The 26,333-nt window shown below is 38.5% G+C and overlaps 1 protein-coding gene and 1 long non-coding RNA gene across 5 annotated transcripts in view; both read left to right on the top strand.

Annotated features, from left to right (window-relative positions):
* The window catches only part of cdk14 (cyclin dependent kinase 14), a 461,964-nt gene that overhangs the window by 209,378 nt on the left and 226,253 nt on the right, over window positions 1-26,333 (top strand). The gene's annotated exons all lie outside the window — the stretch shown is intronic.
* LOC115435149 (uncharacterized) lies at window positions 7,578-25,393 on the top strand. Its single transcript, XR_003937661.1, has 3 exons — window positions 7,578-7,726; window positions 14,856-14,861; window positions 25,363-25,393. It is a non-coding gene; the product is annotated as an uncharacterized LOC115435149 (long non-coding RNA).

Genomic DNA, 26,333 nt, shown 5'->3' with positions numbered 1-26,333 from the left:
TAACAGCCTGAACATTTTCATCACTCACTGTGAGAAATGAAAGAGATGCCTAAAAGCTTCAGCAGTTTGAGTTTTTATTTCCTCTTTTATTAAAGCAAAGAATGGAAATGTCATTTTCTTTGTGTGGGAATTACAGCAGGCAGTGAATTAATGCCAAGCGGTGAAGGCTCCATCCCAGGCTGACTGCACAGGAACAAAACCACACAAGCCCCGTCCGCAGATTAGGAGTCACAACTCAGCCGTCGCACCAATAAGTAACCAAGTCAGCGGGAGCCACGCAACACCTCTCTCCGCTCGCTCAGAATAATCCTAAATTATTCATGTGATTCTCAACGAGGGCGCCGTCAGCAAGAAAAACACATATTACTTATGTAAATCCTCAGTGGCAAAAGGTACGATCTGTTACATAACGGATGCAGCTTGAACTGTCACCTTTATTCACAACGGAGCACCCGCCCACCCCCACCCCCACCCCCGTCACCGCCGCATGGCCTCATTCACTCCATCACGTCTCTACCTGTTCATTTCCTTTGTTAGTGGCCCCTCCCACAAACAGGGCACACATCACTAAATATGCTCTGGAAATGATCGGATGCTTTTTTAAAACCGTCTCAAAACAACCTGACGTCCCAGATGAGTTCAGGTGCAGGTTCAGAACATCCTCCTGTTCCTCTGGGCGTACTTGTGTTTTGTAAACTCCAGGGGCAGACGTACGTACATGTGTTATGAGCTCTGCCAAGGAACAGCACAGGTTATGTTCTCATCAGGGGTTTCTGTCTGCTAGCAGGAGAACTCCAAAAGTTATGGACGGATTTGGATGAAACTTTCAGGAAATGTTGATACTGGCACAAGGAACAAATGATAACATTTGGTGGTGATGTTGGGGGGGGGTATTTAATGCTATACTTTATTTCCCTTTCAGATGAGTTGATCTGAGTTCCATTAGCTGTTAAATACTGACTTTTAGACAGTATCCCATGTAATTATCCTGCAGATGAAAATATGATGGGATAGAAAACAACATTAACTAGAAGCACTCGGAGCGCGCAGACCTCCGCCAAGGCTGATCAGTGGCCCCCCCACCCCCGATCACCACCAAAATTTAATCATTTCTTCCTTATCCCATTTCCAACAAACCCTGAAAATTTTATCCAAATCTGTCCATAACTTTTTGAGTTATGTTGCACACTAACGGACAGACAAACAAACAAACAAACAAACAAACAGACAAACAAACAAACCCTGGCAAAAACATAACCTCCTTGGCGGAGGTAACTAGAAAAGCACTGAGTGCAGACCCCCCCCCCCCACCCCCCAGCACCAAAATGTAGTCATTTGTTCCTTGTGCCAGTATCAACATTTCCTGAAAATTTCATCCCAATCTGTCCAGAACTTTTTGAGTTCTCCTGCTAACAAACACACAAACAAACAATTACCAAGATCATTTTCACTTTTTTGCTTGAATTAAGCAAAAAAATCTTGAATTAAGCAAAAAAAAAATCTGCCAGTGGAACATGTGAAAATGATCTTGGTAAGATTTGTTGAAATCAGATTTTCCAGATCTGTTGTCTAAAAATCCGTTCTTCTATCTGACTGAAAAGTTCCTCAGTAGGTGATTCTGTCTGATTTTAAGTGTGATCAGATAGTTTGACTAGAAATGAGAAAAATACACATTTTTTTCCAGTGTAAAAATCATCCCTGAGGCAGTTTTGAAGCAAATATAACAATTTAAACAGAACTAACCAATGCAATGACAATATAAAACTATATTATAACATTTATCATTCTAGTTTTGTATCCCAGACCCGTGTTAGAAAAGAAACACCTGAGTTCAACACGTCCCAATACTTCTGTCCATGTGGTGTATGTCCAGATCAGATCTTAGTACACACAGGTACTTCAGTGTGCTCATGGTGTGTGCAGTTCTGAGTGTAAACATGAAACACAGAGATGACTGGTGCCTACACCTGACACGTTCTCCTCCAGTTTGTCAGGGTTTCCTTCTGGGGACTGTGACGGGTTCATGTTCCTGTGTTTATGATGAACTGGGAGGAAACGCGCTTACTCAACCATCCTCCTATTTACTAATCAGTGACATAAAAGCTATTAGTGCCTCCACTGGCGCTACATCAAATTAACATTTAGAGACACACTCAGACGATCGCTGCTAATGGAATTATTGGTCAAGAACCAGAAAAGCTGTGTGTGTGTGTGTGTGTGTGTGTGTGTGTGTGTGTGTGTGTGCGTTTCTGAGTGTGTGTGTGTGTGTTTGTTCAGTGTGCAGTTGAAAGCCGGCTGCAGTTTTGTGCCTGGATGAGACGATGCCCAGTAAACTCTATTGGAAAGTGTGTTGTCGTCCAGCATCCTGACCTTTTGTCAGCCGTGTGCTTGAGTGCAGTTCGTTAGCGCTGCTGCTGTAATTGAACACTCCCAGTATGAGCTCATGGCGGCTGTGGGGGGGCTCCTCTTATTAGATCATGTGCAGTCGGCTGAAGGGCCGCGTCTCATTGACAACTCCACAGATCGATGGGGAAGCCGACGCCCACGGCAAACCTGGCCTTCAGGCCAAAGCCCCGGCCGCCGTTCGCTCGTACAATTATATGACAAAGGAGGCGACTGACGGCGCATCGGTGTTCACGTCAGCACGGAGGACGGGTGACGGCAGCGGGGACGGGATGGAAACAGAACCGGGTTAAGGAAAACCACAAAACAGACTGCAGGAAATAACAGAAGTACATTCAGCTGTGGAGAAGTGGTGCTGTTTGTGCTTTAGTTTGTTAAATGTGAGTTTTAGGGGGTCACTGGAAAGTACCATACAGAAGCCTTTATAGTACTGTACTTTAGAGTAAAGTACCATACAGAAGCCTTTATATTACTGTACTTTAGAGTAAAGTACCATACAGAAGCCTTTATAGTACTGTACTTTAGAGTAAAGTACCATACAGAAGCCTTTATAGTACTGTACTTTAGAGTACAGTACCATACAGAAGCCTTTATAGTACTGTACTTTAGAGTAAAGTACCATACAGAAGCCTTTATAGTACTGTACTTTAGAGTAAAGTACCATACAGAAGCCTTTATAGTACTGTACTTTAGAGTACAGTACCATACAGAAGCCTTTATAGTACTGTACTTTAGAGTAAAGTACCATACAGAAGCCTTTATAGTACTGTACTTTAGAGTAAAGTACCATACAGAAGCCTTTATAGTACTGTACTTTAGAGTACAGTACCATACAGAAGCCTTTATAGTACTGTACTTTAGAGTAAAGTACCATACAGAAGCCTTTATAGTACTGTACTTTAGAGTAAAGTACCATACAGAAGCCTTTATAGTACTGTACTTTAGAGTAAAGTACCATACAGAAGCCTTTATATTACTGTACTTTAGAGTACAGTACCATACAGAAGCCTTTATAGTACTGTACTTTAGAGTACAGTACCATACAGAAGCCTTTATAGTACTGTACTTTAGAGTAAAGTACCATACAGAAGCCTTTATATTACTGTACTTTAGAGTACAGTACCATACAGAAGCCTTTATATTACTGTACTTTAGAGTACAGTACCATACAGAAGCCTTTATAGTACTGTACTTTAGAGTAAAGTACCATACAGAAGCCTTTATAGTACTGTACTTTAGAGTAAAGTACCATACAGAAGCCTTTATAGTACTGTACTTTAGAGTACAGTACCATACAGAAGCCTTTATAGTACTGTACTTTAGAGTAAAGTACCATACAGAAGCCTTTATAGTACTGTACTTTAGAGTAAAGTACCATACAGAAGCCTTTATATTACTGTACTTTAGAGTACAGTACCATACAGAAGCCTTTATAGTACTGTACTTTAGAGTACAGTACCATACAGAAGCCTTTATAGTACTGTACTTTAGAGTAAAGTACCATACAGAAGCCTTTATATTACTGTACTTTAGAGTACAGTACCATACAGAAGCCTTTATATTACTGTACTTTAGAGTACAGTACCATACAGAAGCCTTTATAGTACTGTACTTTAGAGTAAAGTACCATACAGAAGCCTTTATAGTACTGTACTTTAGAGTAAAGTACCATACAGAAGCCTTTATAGTACTGTACTTTAGAGTAAAGTACCATACAGAAGCCTTTATAGTACTGTACTTTAGAGTAAAGTACCATACAGAAGCCTTTATAGTACTGTACTTTAGAGTAAAGTACCATACAGAAGCCTTTATAGTACTGTACTTTAGAGTAAAGTACCATACAGAAGCCTTTATAGTACTGTACTTTAGAGTACAGTACCATACAGAAGCCTTTATAGTACTGTACTTTAGAGTAAAGTACCATACAGAAGCCTTTATATTACTGTACTTTAGAGTACAGTACCATACAGAAGCCTTTATATTACTGTACTTTAGAGTACAGTACCATACAGAAGCCTTTATAGTACTGTACTTTAGAGTAAAGTACCGTACAGAAGCCTTTATAGTACTGTACTTTAGAGTAAAGTACCGTACAGAAGCCTTTATAGTACTGTACTTTAGAGTAAAGTACCATACAGAAGCCTTTATATTACTGTACTTTAGAGTAAAGTACCATACAGAAGCCTTTATAGTACTGTACTTTAGAGTAAAGTACCATACAGAAGCCTTTATAGTACTGTACTTTAGAGTAAAGTACCATACAGAAGCCTTTATATTACTGTACTTTAGAGTAAAGTACCATACAGAAGCCTTTATAGTACTGTACTTTAGAGTAAAGTACCATACAGAAGCCTTTATAGTACTGTACTTTAGAGTAAAGTACCCTCAGCAGCTTTGCGTCTTTGCATTCAGCACACGCAGACCAAAAACAGACCAAACCCAACAGTGGGTTGGTACCAGGTGGACGTTCAGGTGAGTATGTGTGCTGTAATGTAATGTAATGTGCTGTAACAGACTCTCCTGCTGTAACAGACTTCTCCTTCTGTCCAATACTGTAACTACAGACTGCTGACTGTATTTACACATTTCAGGGCAGTGATACAAAGTCAAACAGTGTTTGAAGTGTAACAGTAATGGCAGTGTTCTACGGTGGTTTGAAAAGTCAGTGTAGTCCAATTACAGAAGGTACTTGGATATTTTTACTTTATTACTTATGAGAATTTTTTCCCAAATGTTTTATTGTTATGTAGAAAATCAAGGTCAATGAAGTTACCATATTTGGTTCCTTACCTGTACCTTCTTCTCCTCCTCCTCCTTTTTCTTCTCCTTCTTCTTCTTCTTCTTCTTCTTCTCCTCCTCCTTTTTCTTCTCCTTCTTTTTCTTCTTCTTCTTCTTCTTCTTCTTCTCCTTCTTCTCCTCCTCCTCCTCCTTCTTCCCCTTCTTCTTCTTCTTCTTCTCCTCCTCCTTCTTCTCTTTCTTCTTCTCCTTCTTCCTCTTCTCCTCCTCCTTCTTCTTCTCCTTCTTCTTCTCCTCCTCCTTCTTCCTCTTCTCCTCCTCCTCCTTTTTCTTCTTCTTCTTCTTCTCCTCCTTTTTCTTCTCCTTCTCCTTCTTCTCCTCCTTCTTCTCCTCCTCCTCCTTTTTCTTCTCCTTCTTCTTCTTCTTCTTCTTCTTCTTCTTCTCCTTCTTCTCCTCCTCCTCCTCCTTCTTCCCCTTCTTCTTCTTCTTCCCCTTCTTCTTCTTCTTCTTCTCCTCCTCCTTTTTCTTCTTCTCCTCCTCCTTCTTCTCTTTCTTCTTCTCCTTCTTCCTCTTCTCCTCCTCCTTCTTCTCCTTCTTCTTCTCCTCCTCCTTCTTCCTCTCCTCCTCCTCCTCCTTTTTCTTCTTCTTCTTCTCCTCCTCCTCCTTTTTCTTCTTCTCCTCCTCCTTCTTCTCTTTCTTCTTCTCCTTCTTCCTCTTCTCCTCCTCCTCCTTTTTCTTCTTCTTCTTCTTCTCCTCCTCCTTTTTCTTCTCCTTCTTCTCCTCCTTCTTCTCCTCCTCCTCCTTCTAAAACCACCTCATGACAGCGTAAAACCTTCTGTGATTTTTGACAGTGTTTGCAACATTTCGGTGTTTCCGTTACCAGTTTGCTGTTGCACAGTTTACATTTTGTGCATTTCTGAGGGTGATGGAAACCCATCTACTGTAACTGTTGCTCTCACGGTTTTGTAATGTATGCAGAAATGACCAAAAATAGTCACTTGCCTGAGAAAGGGTTAATTTAGTATCAGTAATCTAGGGCTTAAAGGAACTAAAAGGCGTATCGTAATGTCCTGATATCAGAAAACTGCATGGGATGGGTTCTTTTAAGAGATTCTTTTATGACACGGCTTTAAAACGGTTTTATCTGATCAGAAAAGCTACGTCTCATCCAGTGTTTAACCCTTAAAGACCTACAGCTATGTTTGTGCCGAATTCCAAATGAGGGTTCCTCTTCATCCCTTGAGTCACTTTTTCATATAATCCTTCACAGACTTAGAGCTCCTTTGGATTTTCTCTACATTTAACCTTTTTTAAGTGACTCATCACCTTTTGTTGTTGAAGGTTTTTATATCAGAACAGACTGAACTGACTTTTTCATCATATTCTATCATTAACTGAACATAAAAACAAGCATCTACAACCACTGTGATTTACCAAACACCTAGAGTTTTAACATTAACCCATGAAGACCCAGTGTGACTTCTATAGCAGTTCCCAAGTGAATTTTTCTCTCTATTTAACTTTTCTTAAGTGATTTATTACCATTTATTATGATATTATCCTCTTTATTTTGCAAAATTTCAGCGAAAATCAAGTGTTTTCTTATATTTAAGTCTCTGATCATACAGATGTTCATAAAAACTCAGAGTAAAGTTGAGGATTATTATACACTACCAGGCCAAAGTTTGGACTCACCTGGTTTTTCTTTATTTTTATGACTATTTCCATTGTAGATTCTCACTGAAGGCATCAAAACTATGAATGAACACATATGGAATGATGTAGTTTAAAAAGGTGTGACAAAACTCAAAGCATGTTTTATATTTTAGATTTTTCAAAATGGCCACATTTTGCTTTTATTACTGCTTTGTGCATCATTGGCATTCTCTCGATGAGCTTCATGACGTAATCACCTGAAATGTTTTCCAAAAGTCTGGAAGGAGTTCCAAATGATGCTGAGCACTTGTTGGCCGTCTGTGGTCCATCTCATGTCATTTAAATAAGAAGGTGAGTCCAAACTTTTGCCTGGTAGTGGATCTGAAACCCAGAAAACTGAAGAAAAAGTGACTTTTTTTTCAACAAATACATCATTAACTGAACATAAACCCAGTGTGTCCATCCACTGTCATTGATCCAACTCCATGGGTTTTACTGGTGAATCAGTGTTGTAGAAGATGACGGTGTTTCCATGGTAACTACGGAGCCTCTGAAAGTCCAAATGGGTCATATCTGATGACCATGAAAAGATGAATAACTATTTTACACCAATTCTTTACATGTATTGATAGGATTAGTGGTTCAGGAGATACTAAATATTTGAATCACTGCTTTTGGTGTTTGCGCTGATATTTTTGCCTCATTCATATCCTTCTGTGAATATGAGTGATTTCAGGATAATAATGCGAACATTTCTTAACCCTTGAAGCTGTGACCTGTTTTTTAGGCCTCTGCTGGAAACGTGCATACCTATAATAAAAAGAGTATATCTCTGCAACCACAAGGTATATTTGAATAATTCTGGTGTCATAATAAAGGGAACACTTGTGAGATTTGTTCAGGTGTGTAAATATCAGTATGTATGTTACTGGTGAAGAGATGGCACACAGCACAAATGGAAAAATTTCAGTTTCGCTTTAAAAATCTTACATCTCTTTAAAATCCTGGAAGGAACCTTTGGAGTTCAACAGTTCAGTTCGTTTCCACAGATGCACGACCAGAACCAGCTCCGATAAATCCACTCACGACGGTTCATGTCCTTCACACAGTGACACACACTCACATGCCATCCAGGAGTCACACAAGACCACACAACCGACACAATCATTAGACGTGACTCGTCCAGGCGACTAAACGGGACACATCTCTGCGGTGGTTTGGCCGGGCGGCTAAACTGAGCCGAGAGCGGTCAGTCATGTACGGCTCAACACCAGAGCAGGAACTGTTAGATAAAGGAGGATTTACTGCACCTGCTTCTGTTTCTGCACACAGATCTGCCCTGCAGCGGAGAAAGTACAAGAACATCCTGTAGAAAACATACAAGTGCATCATCTGAATGTCTATTATCCTTAGAAATTATATTTATGATTCACCTGTTCGCAAATAAAAGGGACTGTAGTGCATCTTCATGTATCACAGTCCTCACTTATATCACTGCTCATCAAGTAATAGAAGCAGATCATTTTTTATTGTATTTTTTGGTTATTTTTATAACATTTACTTCCACTCCAGATCTTTACCAGAGAACAGTGTTGTATATTTCATGTTTTATTGATAATTGCGGGAAAATTGATTATTATTAACTGGACGATGCTTGTTCCTTACGTGTTTGGTCAATACAAGCAGAAATGAAAGAACATCTGCTTATTTTATTATTTAATTTACTGGTCTGTTTGACTAGAACATTATACATTTATTCATGTTACTGTAAGTGCAACAGAGTTTACCTAAAGGCTAGTTTTCATTTGCAGTCCATGGACAGATGTTACAGCAGCGTATGACTTTAATCACAATTTTTTTTCAAATATGTCGAACCCCAGTGATATCCTAATTATCACTAATCCACTGGACTTTCCGTGCTTCCACACCTGAATCACTTCCCTCACAGTGAACAACTTCGAAGAGGACTCCATCATAAACGCAGTCCGCTTATTTACATAATAAATGGAAACATCACTCAGGCCAAAATATTGATGTTTATATCTCAAATCCTCATGAACAGGACGTCTTACAGCTGTAGACATGAAGTGTCTAAACATTTTTGTCCATATGGTTTATAATCATATGCATAAACATCAACATAGTTTAACGTTTAAAGGGAGTTTTTTCCTCCCAAGTGAGATGTGAGGAAAGTAGATGATTAGTGGAGGTAGAAAATTATTATTTAGTCAGAGGAAGGAAATTATTTTAGAAATTTAGAGGGAGAAGATTTAAAAACCTAGTCATGAATGTAAAACATATACTTTTATTTTTTTTGATACTTTTACTATATTACAATATTAATTCATGGGATGATAAATATTGTAACATTGTTTCCTTTAAGTTCAGTTAATTTTTTGTGAATGCTGCCTTGAAATCCCTTACATGAAGAGGTCTGGGTTAGAAAACAATAATGTGAAATGTCATGTTATAGTTTCATAATGTAGTAAAAATCATTGCACTGCATTGGTTAGTTTCTCCCATTAAACTTTAAGGAAATATTGATGATTTTATCTCAAATCAGCATGAACAGGACATCTTAAAGCTATAGACATGATGTGTCCCAATATTTTTGTCCATATACTTTATAAACATCAATAATAATAATAAGAAAAAGTAGAAGAAGAAGAAAACAGATGGTTTAGTTGTGGTAGAAAATTATCATTCATGGTAGATGATTTAAAAAATAATGAAAAATATTTCTGAAATTTAGAGGTAGAACATTTCAAATCATGGTCATGGATGAAAAAAGTAAATCAATGTTGAGAGAAATTAAGTAAAAAACCATCTCTGAGGCATTTTGGAAGCAAAGATAATAATTTAAACCAAGGGTCTGGAACATGCGGCCCAGGGGCCAAAACCGGCCCACCAAAAGGTCCAGTCTGGCCTGCAGGATGAATTTGCAAAGTGCAAAAATTACACCGAAGACAATCAAGGCTGTCAAACATCTTACAGCTGTAGACGTGATGTGTCCCACTATTTTTGTCCATATAGTTTATAAACATCAATGATAATAAGAAGAAAAAGAAGAAGGATGTAGATGGTTTAGTTGTGGTAGAAAATTATAATTCATGGTAGATGATTTAAAAAATAATGAAAAATATTTCCAAAATTTAGAGGTAGAACATTTCAAATCCATGTCATGGAGTAAAAAAAGTAAATCAATGTTGAGAGAAATTAAGTAAAAACCATCTCTGAGGCATTTTGGAAGCAAAGATAATAATTTAAACTAAACTAACCAATGCAATACAGTATTCATCACAACATGAAACCATATGATGACATCTGTTATTGTTGTTTGGTATCCCAGACCCCTGTTAGAAAAGAAACACCTGAATCCAACGTGTCCACATACTTTTGTCCATATTGTGTATCTGCTGACTTTACACTTTGGTCCTCATGAATCCGCTTCATTAAACACTGAGCAGGAAACATTCAGACCTGAAAACGTGTATGAGTGACATCAGAGACGCCTGCTCCGTGTTTCCCAGCGGTCTTTGCGGCGGTGTTTCCCTGGTCCTTTATTTACACAGCGAGGCCCCGCAGTACCGCACAGCGTCTCATTACAAAGCACGCCAAACGCTACGGAGGCCTCGCGGGCACTTTTCGAGGACTTGGCGGCGGCTGCGACAGCTCAGGCTGATACTGTGTCTGGATTCAGCCCATTAAGGACGAGACTGTACGGACACTTGGTGGAAAAGATGAGGCTGTGTCCGTGCCAGATGGTGGGCCCTTCCCACTCCATTTAACACTCCTCCACTTCAGCTCTCCATCAGCGGTTTCACCACTTGGACTTATTTCAGCTAATCACTGGTTCACACATTTGGACAAGAATCCAAAAGGTTTGTAGTTTGAGCGTAGTGGTTCTGGTTTTTTCTTGTTTTTGTTTTGACATAGTCATTATTTTTGCCTCATTCTGTTCACTCAGAACATCAGAATCACAGAGAGTGGTTTAAAGTAACCAGATTTTTTTTCATATCAGCCTTAATATTTTTTTAAGCCGATATTTGATGAGTAGTAAAAATGTTCTAAGATATTTGATCAGGCACCTGTGTGGGCAGTTCAATAAATCTTAAAAGAGAGTTTTATTTATATTGCTGCATAAACATCTTCATTATCTGAGTGTTTCAGTTGTAATTTACGCTTAATGTGCTTTAACCCTGCAAAGCCTGAACCACTGAATCAGTGACAGAAAATTCCGGTTCTTTGAAACTGGAGCTTTATTAGTCTTATTATTAGTTGTTTATTATTTATATCTAACTTTTTGGCCCTTCTGAACAACCAAAACATTTTTTTTCTAATACCAATTTCCATGTATGAGTTTCGATTTTGTATCATATTTGATACATTGGGTCTCAATGCTCAAATATTATTTTTTGAACAAACAAAACACAACACAAACTTGTCTTACAAATTGTTAATTTCTTTTCTAAATTGTCCCAGTTCTGTCTCCTTCCTCATTAATGTCAGCCTGGTAGTGTCACTAAAGGCCTCTGGTGAATGAACTCCTCCCCCTGGTGGATTATCTGTGTATTGCATGTATCTAATTGTATACATCAGGTTTTCAAAGAAAACAAATATCACCCTGACGATGTAGAGGGCTTCAAAACTCATGTATCAAATATGATACGTTTGGCTTTATAGGTTTAGGTGATTGTGCACCATTTATTAGAATATTATCCTCTACACTTTGTAGAGTTAAAAAAACAAACAAAAAGGCCTTAAATATCGGCCTCAAAAATCGGCTGTAGATATCGGCCGTTGGCTGACCAAATTTTTAAAAATCTGTGTCAGTCTTAGAAAAGCCCATATCAGTCGACCTCTAAACGTGCCTCATAAACTGGTAGGAATGCTGATATGAAACATGTTTTGTGGTTTCAGTAACGCAGTCTTTTTTTGTGATTTCACTGAGTTTGACCAGAGGTTGAACTGACTGAATGACAGTGATGTGATGGAACAGAAACAGGAGAGTTTGATGAATGAACGTCGTCCTCAGGATAAACTGAACTGGACCTTTTGACTCCTCCTCCTGTAGCAGCATCAGGTTAAATGAACCAAACGACAGAAGAACTAATGACACTCATCCTGTGAAACCGGGGTCCTTATTGTTGTTCATCGTCATCTCATTCTTCATCTTCATCATGTTTTGTCCGACATCTTCATCATCTCAGTCTTCATCATTTTCTTCTGTTTCATCTTCTTCATGATCTTATTTGTCATTGTTACCTTCTTTGTCTTCTTTGTTGACATTATCTTCAACATCTTCCTCTTCTTTGTTGTCATTTTCTTTATTATTATTATTATTATTATTATTATTATTATTATTATTATTATTATTACCTCCGCCAAGGAGGTTCTGTTTTTGCCAGGGTTTGTTTGTTTGTTTGTTTGTCTGTCCGTTAGTGTGCAACATAACTCAAAAAGTTCTGGACAGATTTGGATGAAATTTTCAGGGTCTGTTGGAAATGGGATAAGGAAGAAATGATTAAATTTTGGTGGTGATCGGGGGTGGGGGGGCCCACGGGGGGGGCCACTGATCAGCCTTGGCGGAGGTCTGCGCTCTCCGAGTGCTTCTAGTTATTATTATTATAAGAGTGACTATGTAATAAAAAAGATAAATAAATATTACTGTGAACATACATAGCTATAGTTTTGCTCTTAAATGAAATCTTTTGTTTAGTTTAACCCTTAAAGGCCCAGTGCTACTTTTGTGGCAGTTCCCAAAGGATTTTTTCTCTATTTTTAAGTGACTTATCAACCCTTAGTCTAATATTTTGGTCAGTATTTTGTATTCTTAAGTGAAAATCAGGTATGTTCCTACATTTAATTCACCGATCATGTAGATGTTCATAAAAGTTCAGATTAAAGTTGCGGGTTATTATTATCAAAAATGGAGAAAACTGAAGAAAAAGTGACTTTTTCAACAAGGATATGAATAACTGAACATAAGCCCAGTGTGTCCATCCACTGTCACTGATCCAACTCCATTAGTTTGACTGGAGAATCAGTGTTGTAGAAGATGACGGTGTTTCCACGTTCACAGAGCTTAAATGTCCACATGGGTCATATCTGATGACCATGAAGACATGGAAAAATTGTATTTTACACCAATTATTGACATGTATTGGTAGGATAGCATTTTAGTAAAATGTTGACTGTCTGGGGTCGCCAGAAATGTGTGATGTGAAAATGGGATCCAAAAAGGCTGGGAACCAGTGGGCTAAACCAAATGCCACTTTATGTTTTCGTACTCATTCTAACTCTAACTCAAGAATCTACAAAACAAACATATTTAATTTATAGGATTGTGATCCATAATTCATTCTAAGTGTCTTTGAGCGGATCAGGATCAGTGACGGTGTAAAATGTCTTTGTGCTGGTTCTAGTCAGACTTCATATTTTTATTTTTGTCGTCCTAAACCATCCGCTCTCCTCCTCCGTACGCCCTACAGCTTGTTAGCTTAGCGCGCTCCTCATTAACATTACATTAGGACACACTATCTTTCTTCTTCTCTGTGTTCGCTGCTGTTTTACTTTGTTTTTGTCCTAGAGAAACTACACGAACCCCGGCGTGCCGCTGTCACTTTGATACATTGCCTCATGCTTTGCTGCACAATGAATATCAGACAAAGGAGCCGGACCGCAATACATTCCACTGATAGACGACACAAAGCAGATCCAGTTCTCACTCTTTTTTTGTTTCTTTTTTTTTTCTTTTCATAATGCTTATCTTGATAGAGAGCTCTGCTTGTGTTGGGTATGATGGCAATAAGCATTTAATCAGTAGAAAAATGGCAGCGTGTTTATTTGCGTGCTGATGATGGATGGTTGTTAATGGGTTGGGGTGACTCCTCAGGTGATAGATTATGTTAATGACTTGATTTAACTACCATCACACGCTTTATTTCTCCTGCAGTTATGAACTAATAATGCATCAGAACTGAACAGATTCACATGGATTCCATTGTATTTTCACTTAAGTTAAAGCTGCGTTAACATTTTCTTTCGTAGCTTACGTTTGTGTTAAAATTGCATCTTTTTTGCCGTTGACAGCAGATTTTATTGAGTTTACTTTCTCAAACTTCTCATTTATTAAAGGGCTCGTATTTAACTAAACCCACTTTTCTTAGTCTGTGCTTCATTTCTTTGTGTATTTGGACCCTAATAGTTCAGACAGTTTGAATTTGAACCCTCCAGCTGCTGCAGAACTATCTGTATATTCATTTTGGCAAAAATTCAGTGGATTTCTACAACCTGTTTCAATTGCTGCTTAATTTGTTATGTTTTGTAACTAGTTACGTCACAACATTTGCACATAGAAGGTCAAAACTTCCGACAAACATTTCTCCAAGTTTGAGATAATTGTTTATCAGCAGCAGCGGCTGTAGGAAAAACTGAAAATATGTCCAAACTTCGAGTCGATTTCCTAAAATGTAAGGAACTCAAGTGGTTGAACGGGACAGAGCAGCACGGCCAATAACCTGGAGGGGGCGGGGTCATGTGCATTTAAAGGGCCAGCGCTCCAAACCACCTTTGTGGTGTCATCAGTCAGAAATAGTGTTGCAGATGGACCTGTGGAGTTGAATGAATGAAGAATTCAGAGCCAAGCAGAGCATTTACAGTTTATGGAGAGCACATGGAAATGAGGGAAAAGGAGGAATTCCATTTAAAAAAAACAAAATACCACTCCTTTAAAAGCCATTGTATTTGGAAGAATCAGTGCATAAAGAAGACAGATATCTTGTCAAGATCCTCCTGGTGGTCGGAAGAAGGTCACAACAAAGAAGACTGATGCTCCGTCTTATAAACAATGGCTTTCAATCAGAAGTCACTTTTCCATTGACCCTCAAATTCCACAAATATAACTTGCTCATAAAAACTGACCTACTGGAAAAACGACAATTTCGCCAAAAGTCTCATTTTTCGATTAAAAAGGGGGTTTTTTGCGCTGGCAAGAGGTGGTTTTTTGGGCGTAGTGCAAATGGTATATCACACAAAACTGACCTGTTTTCCACAACTAGAGTCAGGTGAATTAAAAAGACGGATGTTGACGGACGTTACAACAAGCAAAGAAGAAGAAGAAACGTGTGTGTATGTGTGGACACACCAGGAAACCACATCATTTTTTAATTTAATAGGAGATAGAGGGGTAATATAGAATAATAATCAACCTATCTGTAAATCAACACCACATTTACGTTCGTCACCATGTTTATGGAATGACTTCTCATGTCATCTCGTGATAATAAATAAACAAATTACCGCATTTGTGATTTAATGGAAAAACTGACATTACGCACTTCTGTTTTTTTGACATTTAGTAAATATTGGTAAAGTTTTGTGCAGATGTCCAGTGGAAAAGTGACTATAGATGATATACTTGTCATGGAACATCTGACATATAAACTGAAGTTAAAAGAAAATCTCCTTATGAAAAACTGGGGAAAATGGCTGACGTTAAGGGACCTTAAATATTCTGACACCAACACGGACTGTTCTTTTCATTTGTTTGTTTTTCTGTTTTGTTTCTTTTCCTGCTCATCAACCTGAGGAGATTGTATTATACTGTTAAAAATGAGAAATAAATAAGGATTGTAAAAAAACAAAAAAACAAATGGACATTGTAAACCATCTTGTCAACCTCTCTGAACTGCACTTGTGGTAAAATATGGACTTTGTTGGTAGCATTAAAGTGGAGAACAGAGCCGGGTCAATGAAAATGGACCTACTTTCTAGCAGCGGCATACATTATTAACAAAGCTGTGAACCTGAGCTGGTTTTCAGACCAGGAATTCAAAGCACTTCTTCAAATTTACGCTCGGTATTATCTATATGTGGGGATTATTACGACGTATGTGTGTATGTATGGTCCTCCTGGAGTGGGTTTTGGACCTCACACTCCTCTCCTGTAGATAATATGAGGTGAAGAAAAAGTCATTTGGAGCGTTTCCAACAATTAGAGTGGATAGGCATTAAATCCTCCTGGTTGAGAACCAACACTGAGATAGTGCTTTGAAAAAATTAGTACAAAAAGTCAAAAGTACACGACTGTAAACTTAACAGCGTTGGGAGAGAAGCCAAGTCCCGAGTCGCAGTGCGGTAAGAAAATGGCCAATCACTTTGCTCAAAAATTCAGTTGTTATTCAGATCATGACAATCCCACATTAAAGGGGTTGGCTACCAATTTTACACATAAAGATCTCATCTGAAGGAGTGATATTGAAACTCTTAAATTACTTCTCGTATGTGCTTTGTGGCTCCGCTCAGAGCAAAGAAGAAAATTAAGATTTGGGGCTATTGCCGAGTACATTATTCCAAACATCCAGGATTTCATTAGTCAGATTATTATCTAAATGTGATGCAAATTTTAAGCAGCAACAGCGGCTCCGAGCCAAGGAAATGACCTCCTTGTGCTTTCCCTTCTTTCTCCTTGCAGCTGATTTCTTGTCACTTTCTCCTCTCCTTATTTTTCCACTCCATCCAGCTGTCGATTGGTACCATTATACCTTCAGCTTCTTTTCTCTGGAATGCTATTACCCAGACATCTCATACACACTTATTACAGTCGGATGAGTTTGCCAGAGCAGATGTCTGATGCGACAAAACAGCCAAATGTGCATCACTGACCACGCTTCGCCTTGTTGTCAGAAGAAAGTATTTTAATCTAAAAGTCTTGTTTTTGACTCAAAGTGTGGAGGAATTTAACTTATAAAAACTCAGTGCTACTTTTATAGCTGCTCCAAAATATTTTTTTTTTTTTTTTTTACGATATTTCACTTTTCTTAAGTGATTTATCACCAGTTATTCTAACATTATCCTTTGTATTTTGTGTTTTTTCAGTGGAAATCATGTATTTTCCTATATTTAATTTACTGATTATGTAGATGTTCATAAAAGCTCTGATTGAAGTTGAGGGATATTGTAAAGCGCCCCCTGTTGGTAGATTCAACACATGCCAAAGGTTACGTTTTGCACACACACAAGTGTTTTTATACATAGGTCTTTTTGTAAATGTGTATATTGTTGATTATCAAGATTTTTTGGGGCTAAATCTGGGACCTCAGATACCAATTTCATGCCATCTCATGTGTAAATGTGTGCTGGTATGACAATAAAGTTCCTTGAATCCTTGATGTTTTTAGAGGATTTGATGAAATATTAGTGGAGTTTAACCCATAAAGACCCTGTGCTGCTTTTGTGGCTGTTCCCAAATGATTTTTTTTCTGTCTATTTAACCTTTCTGAAGTGATTTATCAGCATTTATTATAATATTATCATCTGTATTTTGCATTTTTATGTGAAAAATCATGTATTTTTCTATATTTAATTTACTGACTACATAGTTGTTCTTTAAAGTTCAGATTAAAACTGAGGGTTATTACATAAAAAATGGAGAAAACTGAAGAAAAAGTTGCTTTTTTCAGTCAAATATATCATTAACTAAACATAAACTGTCATTGATCCAACTCCATGAATTTTACTGGTAAATCAATGTTGTAGAAGATGACGGTGTTTCCATGGTAACTACAAAGCCTCTGAACGTCCAAATATGGTCATGTCTGATGACTGTGAAAAAATGACAAACTGTATTTTGCACCAGTTATTCACTCAGTTGATAGGATTAGTGTTCCAGAAGTTACCAAACATTTTAAATCAGTAGATGCTTTTGGTTGCCAGCGGATGTTTGGGTCTTTATGGGTTCAGTCCAATCACTCTCAGGACTTGGATTCTAACTGGAGAATGGGTTATTATTATTATTATTATTATTATTATTATTATTATTATTATTATTATTATTTCCAAAATCCTTCAGTGACATCATGGTGAAAAGCCTGTCCTCGCTGCCCTTGATACATTTACTCTCAAATAGAGAAATGCAAATATTGTCAGTCTGCAGAAAAGCTGCTTTCAAGAAGAGTTTGATGTGTGAATTGAAGAGCTAACTGAAAAGAAGAAATTTTTTTTTCTTTTCTTTATTACCGTGCAGTTGCACTCCAAACAAGGCAATAGCTTTTCAGAAGGCTGTTTGATATACATGAGTAAACACACATTTCCCATGCTAATTTTCTGCACCGCAGTCCATCTCTCGCCTGCCGAGTGCAGGAATAGTAAACTGTTGACCCGGTGACTCCAGATGCCAGACAGGGCCCGTCCCTGATTGGACCCCACGGTGTTCCAGTCAGCTTAATTGGCCGAGACTATAGTATCACAGAGGGGAGAGAATGAGAGGGGAACGTCGCAATCGGAATAAAACTGAGAGCTGGAACGTGCACGCCTCATTATTTGTTGACTGACACATCTGCAGGGAGGGGAGTGAAGAGCTGTCAGCCGCCGCCGTTTAAACAAAACAAGTTTAATGTAGATCCCACGTCAGTTTTCGGATGGCTTTCTTTTTGCACAGCTCGCACCAACAGCGCTTGCATAAATTCATATAGTTTGTGTTTGCGCGTGGAGTCTGCTTTATAACCTCCGTAGGCGCTGAGAAGAAGCGCGTCTACAGAATTTAATTTCACCAGTAACATAATTAGCTGCAATTTACATTTCAGTTCAGTCTGATCTTTATTCATACGATGTGTCAGCAAAAGTGCATTCATGAATTTTTATCTGTTTTATCAATGAATCTGCTCTTACAGGAGGCAGTAACAGTCTCCATTAAAAGAAAAGGGCCAAGTTTTTGATGTTGGAGTTTAATACTTTGGAAAGTCGGCTCCATTTTTGCTTGTTTTGAACGGGGTTTATAACGTTGAAAGTTATAATGATTTAATGAAATGCAATGACTCATAAAAACCCTGAAGCGTTCAAGTTTATAGAGGATCAAAACCGGAGTGGTTGTGTTATGTCTGATGAGTCGAACTTTAAAACTTGGAGGGAAGTTGCTTCAGATTATTTAACTAATTAATTAGTGTTTATTTTCTTTACTTTCTTTGGTGGTTTGTGTTAGAAAGACATATGGGCTGGTTTGATTTGCAATTTTTACAGCAAAAATACTGAGCTGAATGTAAATGTGTGTACAGTATGTGTCCTCCATAGTTTTGTGTTTTTGACTCAAGTTCATCCTCTCTTTTGGCCAGCCATAAAATCTGGTATTTTTTTCTCTAAAACCTTGATTTTTGACTTCAGTTTCTGGGTAAAACTATAAAAGACAACAGAAGTCGACATGTCGTTTTCATGTGCGGCCCACAATGCAACACAGCACTCCCACTCTGGCATGTGATGATGTTTGAGGGGCTGAAATAAGCTGGTTGTGCTGCTGTCTTTGACTGATGCCACCTTCAGGCAGAGTTTACAGACAGGAATGGTTTAGTCTTCATCGGAAACTTCGAAGCCGCACCAATTCCACACGACCGACTTGCTCTCACTATTTTTAGCCACAAACTAAGGCTGCACGATATTGGAAACAACTGACATTGCGATTTTTTTTTAACCCTGCGATATATATTGCAATATGAAAAAAATACTCAGGAGGATATACAGGGGTTGGACAAAATAATGGAAACACCTTCACCTCAAGATGATAATGCCCCAATCCATACAGCTAGAACTGTTAAAGAATGGCATGAGGAACATTCTAATGAAGTTGAGCATCTCGTATGGCCGGCACAGTCCCCAGACCTCAACATTATTGAGCATTTATGGTCAGTTTTAGAGATTCAAGTAAGACGTGGATTTCCACCGCCGTCGTCTCTAAAAGAGTTGGAGGGTATTCTAACTGAAGAATGGCTGAAAATTCCTTTGGAAACAATTCACAAGTTGTATGAATCAATACCTCGGAGAATTGAGGCTGTAATTGCCGCAAAAGGCGGACCTACACCATATTAAATTATATTTTGTTGATTTTTTAAGGTGTTTCCATTATTTTGTCCAACCCCTGTATTAGCTGTGTGGTGCTGATGTAAACGCTCAAACAAATTAGTTGTGTTTCCTCTCGTTGTGGAAACAGGTGCAAGGCACTGTCGACACAGTTTCAGTTTCATTCTTCTGTAGCCGAAATAATTCCAGATAACTAACGTTACTTTTCTTTTTGGCACCACGTCTTTGTTTACAGTGATTTTCTCTTGTTTGTTGCTCATTTTTCGATGTTGTTACCAGCGACTCACTCCAAACTGATTAAGAAACATTGTGATTGGTGGATGGCTGTGTGCAGTGTGAGTCAGGTACCCAGGTCGAACTTAGATGAGAACATGTTGGGTTCATTTGCCTCCTACAGTGCAGGACCTGCCATGTGACTATTGTGCACACGTACATTGTGATGTCGATGCTCAAAGATATATTGTGCAGCTCTTGTGCTGCGAAATGCCATTTATGTACTGGTGTGTGGAGACCAAAGACTGTAGAGACTGCTCTCACAGTTTGGGGGAGGAGCCTACGGTAGCCTGGAGACACGAGAGATGAAATTCAATGTGATGATTTCCCTTTTTTAAACATCATCCTACTTAAATAATCTGGTTTTGATTTAAAATCGGTTAATGGTGCAGCCCTACTGTCTTGTACTGTGACACCCAGCGACACTGTAACCAGGACTGTGACTGTGTCTACTTCATCTTCTGAGGTTACACATTCGTAGTGTTATATGTTAGATTATGCAGCAATGTATAGAAACACAATCCCTCTGACAGCTGACCTACTCTTCCTTTGAGGTAAAAGAAACACTATCCCAACCACGGTGTGATCCTGGGTCAAAGTATCCCAGTGTCAGAGTGTGAGTCTCATCCCCTTTAATAAGATTACATACACTGAGGCCCAATCCCAGTGCACCCCTTGGCCCCTCCCCCTCCATTTTGCTCATTCACGTGAAGGGGTAGGGGTGTCCCAGTTCTCAGTGAGTCAGAGGGGGAGGGCTGTTTGACCCTCCAAACGGAGATTTTTCAGGACCACACTACAAACAGAGAGCTACGAGAAATCTCCCATAATTTTGTTCGAATCATTGGCAAGATGGAGGTAAACGCAACAAAAAAGTGCAGCAGTGTGGCGAAAGAAACACACAAATGTACGTGTTTTCTTCATAAATAACTTAATTATTTGAGCCATCGTTTAATGCAGTTTCAATGTGTTATAGATCACATTTCTGTGGTTTGAGGTTGATAGCCACAAAAAGACGACCGAAGCCCACGGAACAGAGACGGTTCCAGCTGCTGACGACATGAGGAAGTTTTTGGAGACAGTTGTTGCATCTGTTTATGACTGCTGACGATGTAACAGGTCTGGAAGGGCTGTCCCATTTCATAGGGGAACGTTTCAACCCCTGCCCCTAGCAACTTCATTTCCAGGGGTAGTTCCAAGTGCAAGGGCCAAGGGGGAGGGTCAAGGGGGAGGGCCAAGGGGTGAATTAGGATTGGGCCTTAGATTATACCTGTATTATATCTGCTGCATTCAACTGAACTGCATGTGCTCTTCATTTATTTTGTGTGTGTGTTAAAAATGTAAATGAAAGCCGAATACAATGAATTGCAAATCTCATCAACCCATTTGATGGAACCCAGTATTAGACGCTGTGGTCTCCATGTCCTCAGGCAGCACTGCATTAAGAACATGGATCTCTAATGGAAATCACAGCATGGGCTCAGGAACTCTTCCAGAAAACATTGCCTGCAAACACAGTTCTTTAAGTCATCCACAAATGTAGGTTAAAACTGTCATTGAAGAAGCCAATGTGAACCTGATCCAGAAACACTGTGGTCTTTTCTAGACCAGTGCTCATTAAAATGGAGGCAAACTGGAAACTGTGGTCAGACCAATCAGTGTTTGACATTCTTTTTGGAAACTGTGGACGCATCATTATCCAGACTTAGACTAAGGACCATCCAGCTAATTACCAGCACTCAGTTGTAAGGTTTACATGTGTGATGGTATGGGGCTGCATTAGTGCAGAGGGAATGGGCACTTCCACATGTGGAAAGGCTCCATTTATACTGAAAACACATACAGGCTTCAAACAACAAACATCCAGACCTGGACTTGCATATTTCAGTGCATACTGCATCTGTTACAAAACCATGACTCTGTAGTAGAAGGGTCTGGGTCCTGAACTGGTCCTGAACTGGTCCTGAACTGGTCCTGAACTGGTCCTGAACTGGCCGACTTGTTGTCTACACCAGCTGAAAACATTCTGCACATTATGAAGCCTCGGACTGTTGTGCAGCTCCAATCCTTCATCAGAAAGAATCAGAAACAAACATTTTTCACCAAAATTCAACAACTGGCCTCAGTTCCAGACTTTAGTCCAGACTGTTGTTAAAAGAGGGAACATTTAACAGTGTCATCTGTCATCATGTTCCAGAGTACCTTTTGGATTTTACAGGACATCTAAGTCGACCCAACGTTTTTCACCCCGCCCTCCAAAGGGGAAGCAAAGGCTATTGTTGTATGATTGTGTCTTTGTTTGTTCGTTAAGATGTTAGCAGCAAAACTGTTGGTTGAATTCATACCAAGTTGGGTTTATAGATTGTCAGTGATGCAGAATAGATGTGATTACATTTTGGGAAAAGTAGATCAAAGTTCAAATTTCAAACTTTTTTTTTTCCCATTCACTTATAATGGCCAAAGTTCGTCTATGCTGTCTATGTCTAGACATGAAATGAAAGAGCCCAAATAAGTTACGATACGTGCGAGGGCCGGTGTTTGTTGTGCCTGGCACCACTTGTTTTGGAATTGGGTTTATACAATGTAGGTCATTTTAACTGCTTTACATTTGTACGCATTGCACATATTTTCCTTTTAACTGAAAACATGAATTCAGGTAAAATGAATTTAGAGAATCTGACTTAAGGAAATTGTGTTTTCTAAGCACATCATGTAAGTAAAACAGTTACTCTTCCATTTAAAATTTTCAGATGAATCAAACATAGAAGATCCATCGTCCTTAATCGTGATCTTCAGTGCAGCTGGATTTTGTTTTTCTTCAGGAAAACAGTTTCCTCTTTTTTCCAGGCTAAGCTAACCTGTACCCTCGCATCCAACAAACCACAGATTAGTATTGATCTGTTCATCTCGCCTTCGAGCAGAATAACAACTCCCCTAGAAATATATTTCCCAAAGGTGGAACGAGCTCCTATTCATGGAAAAACAAGCCCAGTTATCTGTATTATAAAAGCCAAGAGGCCTTTGTGTGTGTGAGTGTGTGTGTGTGTGTGTGTATGTATGCGTGTCCAGGGATTCACACAAATTCCATCCACAGCTGACTGCTGCAGTTTGTCATACTTATGTATTTTTGGTCAAAGAACAGACTAGTGAAATCAGCAAGTTGATAGGACCAGTATTTTGGGCGATATTAGTAATTCTGGAATACAACAGCCTTACAATCACGTTGTTTATGGCCAGGACACTTTGGCGGTGACTGCTGGACAAATGCGGTACAGCGTGAATAAACAACAGAATAAGAACTACCACATCTAGAACCCGTGGATCCTCATGGGTAAACGTTCTAGTATTAAAGGGCTCATATTTCTCTAAACCCACTTTTCTTAGTCTGTGCTTCATTTCTTTGTGTATTTGGATCCTAATAGTTCAGACAGTTTGAATTTGAACCCTCCAGCTGCTGCAGAACTATCTGTATGTCCATTTTTGGCAAAAATCAGTGGATTTCTACAGCCTGTTTGAATTCCTTCTTAATTTGTTACGTCTATAACTAGTTACATCGCATCATTTGCACAGATAAGGTCAAGACTTTACGAACATTTCTCTGAGTTCGACAAAATAGTTTATCAGCAGCGGTGGTTGTAGTAAAAACTGAAAATATGTCCAAACTTTGAGACGATTACCTAAAATGTTCAGTTGTTGGTTGTATTAACGAACACAAGTGGCTGAACGGGACACAACAGCAACCTGGAGGGGGCGGGGCATAAAGTGTCTCCTGTGCATTTAAAGGGCCAGCGCTCCAAACCCCCTTTGTGGTGTCATCAGTCAGAAATAGTGTTGCAGATGGACCTGTGGAGTTGAATGAATGAAGAATTCAGAGCCAAGCAGAGCATTTACAGTTTATGGAGAACACAGGGACATGAGGGAAAATGCAGTATTCCATTTAAAAAAAGCAAAATATCACCTTTAATATAATTCTGGATCTTAAACTAGCAATGCTGAGTCTTTGTTTTTAGTGCATTCAGTACAGTGCACAAAAAAAACTAACAAAAAAACCAAGAAAACATGAACATAGACATCAGACCTTAATTGTGATGTTACTGCGGTGTGTTTTTGTCAGCCTCGGGGTCAAAGTTCACAGATTTTGGCTCTTCCTGCTGCTCTGGCTTCTACTGTAGGTGTAATCGATTTCCCGCTCTTCACAGTAAATGAAAAAGGAGGCGGCAGCTCGGCGTGGTTTCAGCCAAGTCTGTCACACCTCCACATGTCACATCCCCTCTCGCCTTCTTCACTCGGTAAAAATGCACTTACAAAATAAAAAAACAAATCACACACTTTTACGGGTAATTACTGAGAAAATAAAGTCTCAGCCAAGATTTATGTACAGCAGAGGTCACCCTGAGTTTAATTCGATCCGAGCGGTCAATGAAGCACTTTCTGGTTTGTGTTGGGCTGTGAAATCAGATGGGCGTCGTCTCATCACTTCGATGGTTGTTCAATAGTCTAAAAGGAAAATAATGTTGGCTGTTTTCTTGATTGATGCTGCAGTATTGATTTTTTTTTTTTTTTTTTTGTGAGGCAACAGCGTTTCTCTGATGTATTTGTAAATAACATGTGGGGTTTAGTGACAAATTGTTTTTTCTGCGCGTCTTTGCAGCCAGTGTTCATTCAGTTTAATCTAACAGGACAAACAAATGTTGGTTTAGGCTCCACAATTTGGTCATTACATAATAAATCCATTCGAGAATAAACATTTTATGCATTTGTTTTTCTACACAGCACATTTCTTGTCACTGCTCTTCACTTTCTTTTTGTTCTTTCTTCATTCTCTACTGCTTTATTGTTTTGTTTTTTTTTTATTAAGAATTTTAATCATTTTTTCCCACATTTTGACCAAATAAAAATAACATTCCTGTGCATAACATTTAGACTTTTCTATTTTAAACCCTGTTACCACTTTTCTTACCCATTTTTGGACGCAAAAGTAAATCCAGACCATTTTGGGTGAAACAAGTACAATGATAGTTTTGAAAAAATTGCCCCTTTTGTCAGATCAGTTTACTTTGAGCTACTACATGTTATACAGTCTTAAATGTGATTTTCCTAAATTAAGGCTTTAATTATCCTTAAAACTGAGAGTTCATCCTTCAGTTGGACTCTCAAAGGTCTTAAAAGTTCCACACAATAAATGTTGTTACTATATTTTCTTTGTAAATCTTTGTGCAGAATTAGTCAAATGTGTAATTAGATCATTTTATTCTAATGAAGATAGAAATGAGTGGAGCCTCCAACAGTCATTTATGGGTGGGGGGGTGCAGGTATGAGCTGTAGCAGCTTCAACATCAGCAGCAGAAACATGAGTTCTGGACAAATGGAAATGGAATATGATCTGGACTGAAACACAGTTAAGACTGGTTCAACACAACTATGAGACCTGTTGGACTGGTATATTAGAATAAAATACAATACAATACAATACAATAAAAAATGATTAGCCCACCCTTGTTTTCTTTAGTTTCTTGTTCATTTTAATGCCTGGTCCAACTAAAGGTCCATTTGTTTGGACAAATAGAATGAGAACAACAAAAACAGCTCATAGTAGTTGAATCTCACAGCTGATGTCTATCCATTGAACATGTTTTCTTGATAAAAACCCAAATCCCTTCAGTTCGTCCATCAGTATCTGTGTCATTGTTCTGACAAAAACAGTGTTTTTATTCATTCCATGTTTTCTTTTCTGTCTGTTTTAGTCACATGACACACACAGGAGTTAGGACTGGATTGCAGAACCAGTGTTTTTGACGACTTTGGATGGTCTAATAATTTTTTCTGTGACTATAGAATAGAATAGAAAAGAGTCAAATGGAATCAAATGGAATCAAATGGAATAGCCTTTATTGTCATTGTGTGTCCAATGAAATCAGTCAGTGCAACAATATTTACAAACACGGGAGCTAGAGAAATAAGAATAGAGCGAATATAAAATTACAAAACCTAAAAAATAAGATAAGAAAATATAATTTAAAAAAATACAATTTAACAAAGAAACATAAGAATACAATTTAGGAGAATAAAAAAATTTAAAATAAAACTGGATAAAATGTAAATAGGCGCAGTTTACAGTCTTAACAGTATGTATGTCTGTGTAAACAGTATGTATACTTATGAACCAGGTCTGTATAAAAATAGTACATTTATTTTTGATAAATATGGCTTTATTGCAGGAAAAGCACTGGGCTGGAGAGCTAAAAGCTGCAGCACCCGTGTGCGTCACCATCTTGCTTTTGTATCTATGTGAATGTGTTTTGTGTGTTTATGTGACTCTAAGGTGTGATATTTGACCAAAGACGCTTTGAAAAACATTTTAAAACGTCATGAATCCATCTTCCTCAAACCTGAAGACCCCCTGGTTATAGTCACATACG

The sequence above is a fragment of the Sphaeramia orbicularis genome, chromosome 16, assembly GCF_902148855.1.
Source record: "Sphaeramia orbicularis chromosome 16, fSphaOr1.1, whole genome shotgun sequence".
NCBI lineage: Eukaryota > Metazoa > Chordata > Actinopteri > Kurtiformes > Apogonidae > Sphaeramia > Sphaeramia orbicularis.
Note: the sequence above shows the minus strand (reverse complement) of the source record. Positions and strands in the feature narration are given on the sequence as shown.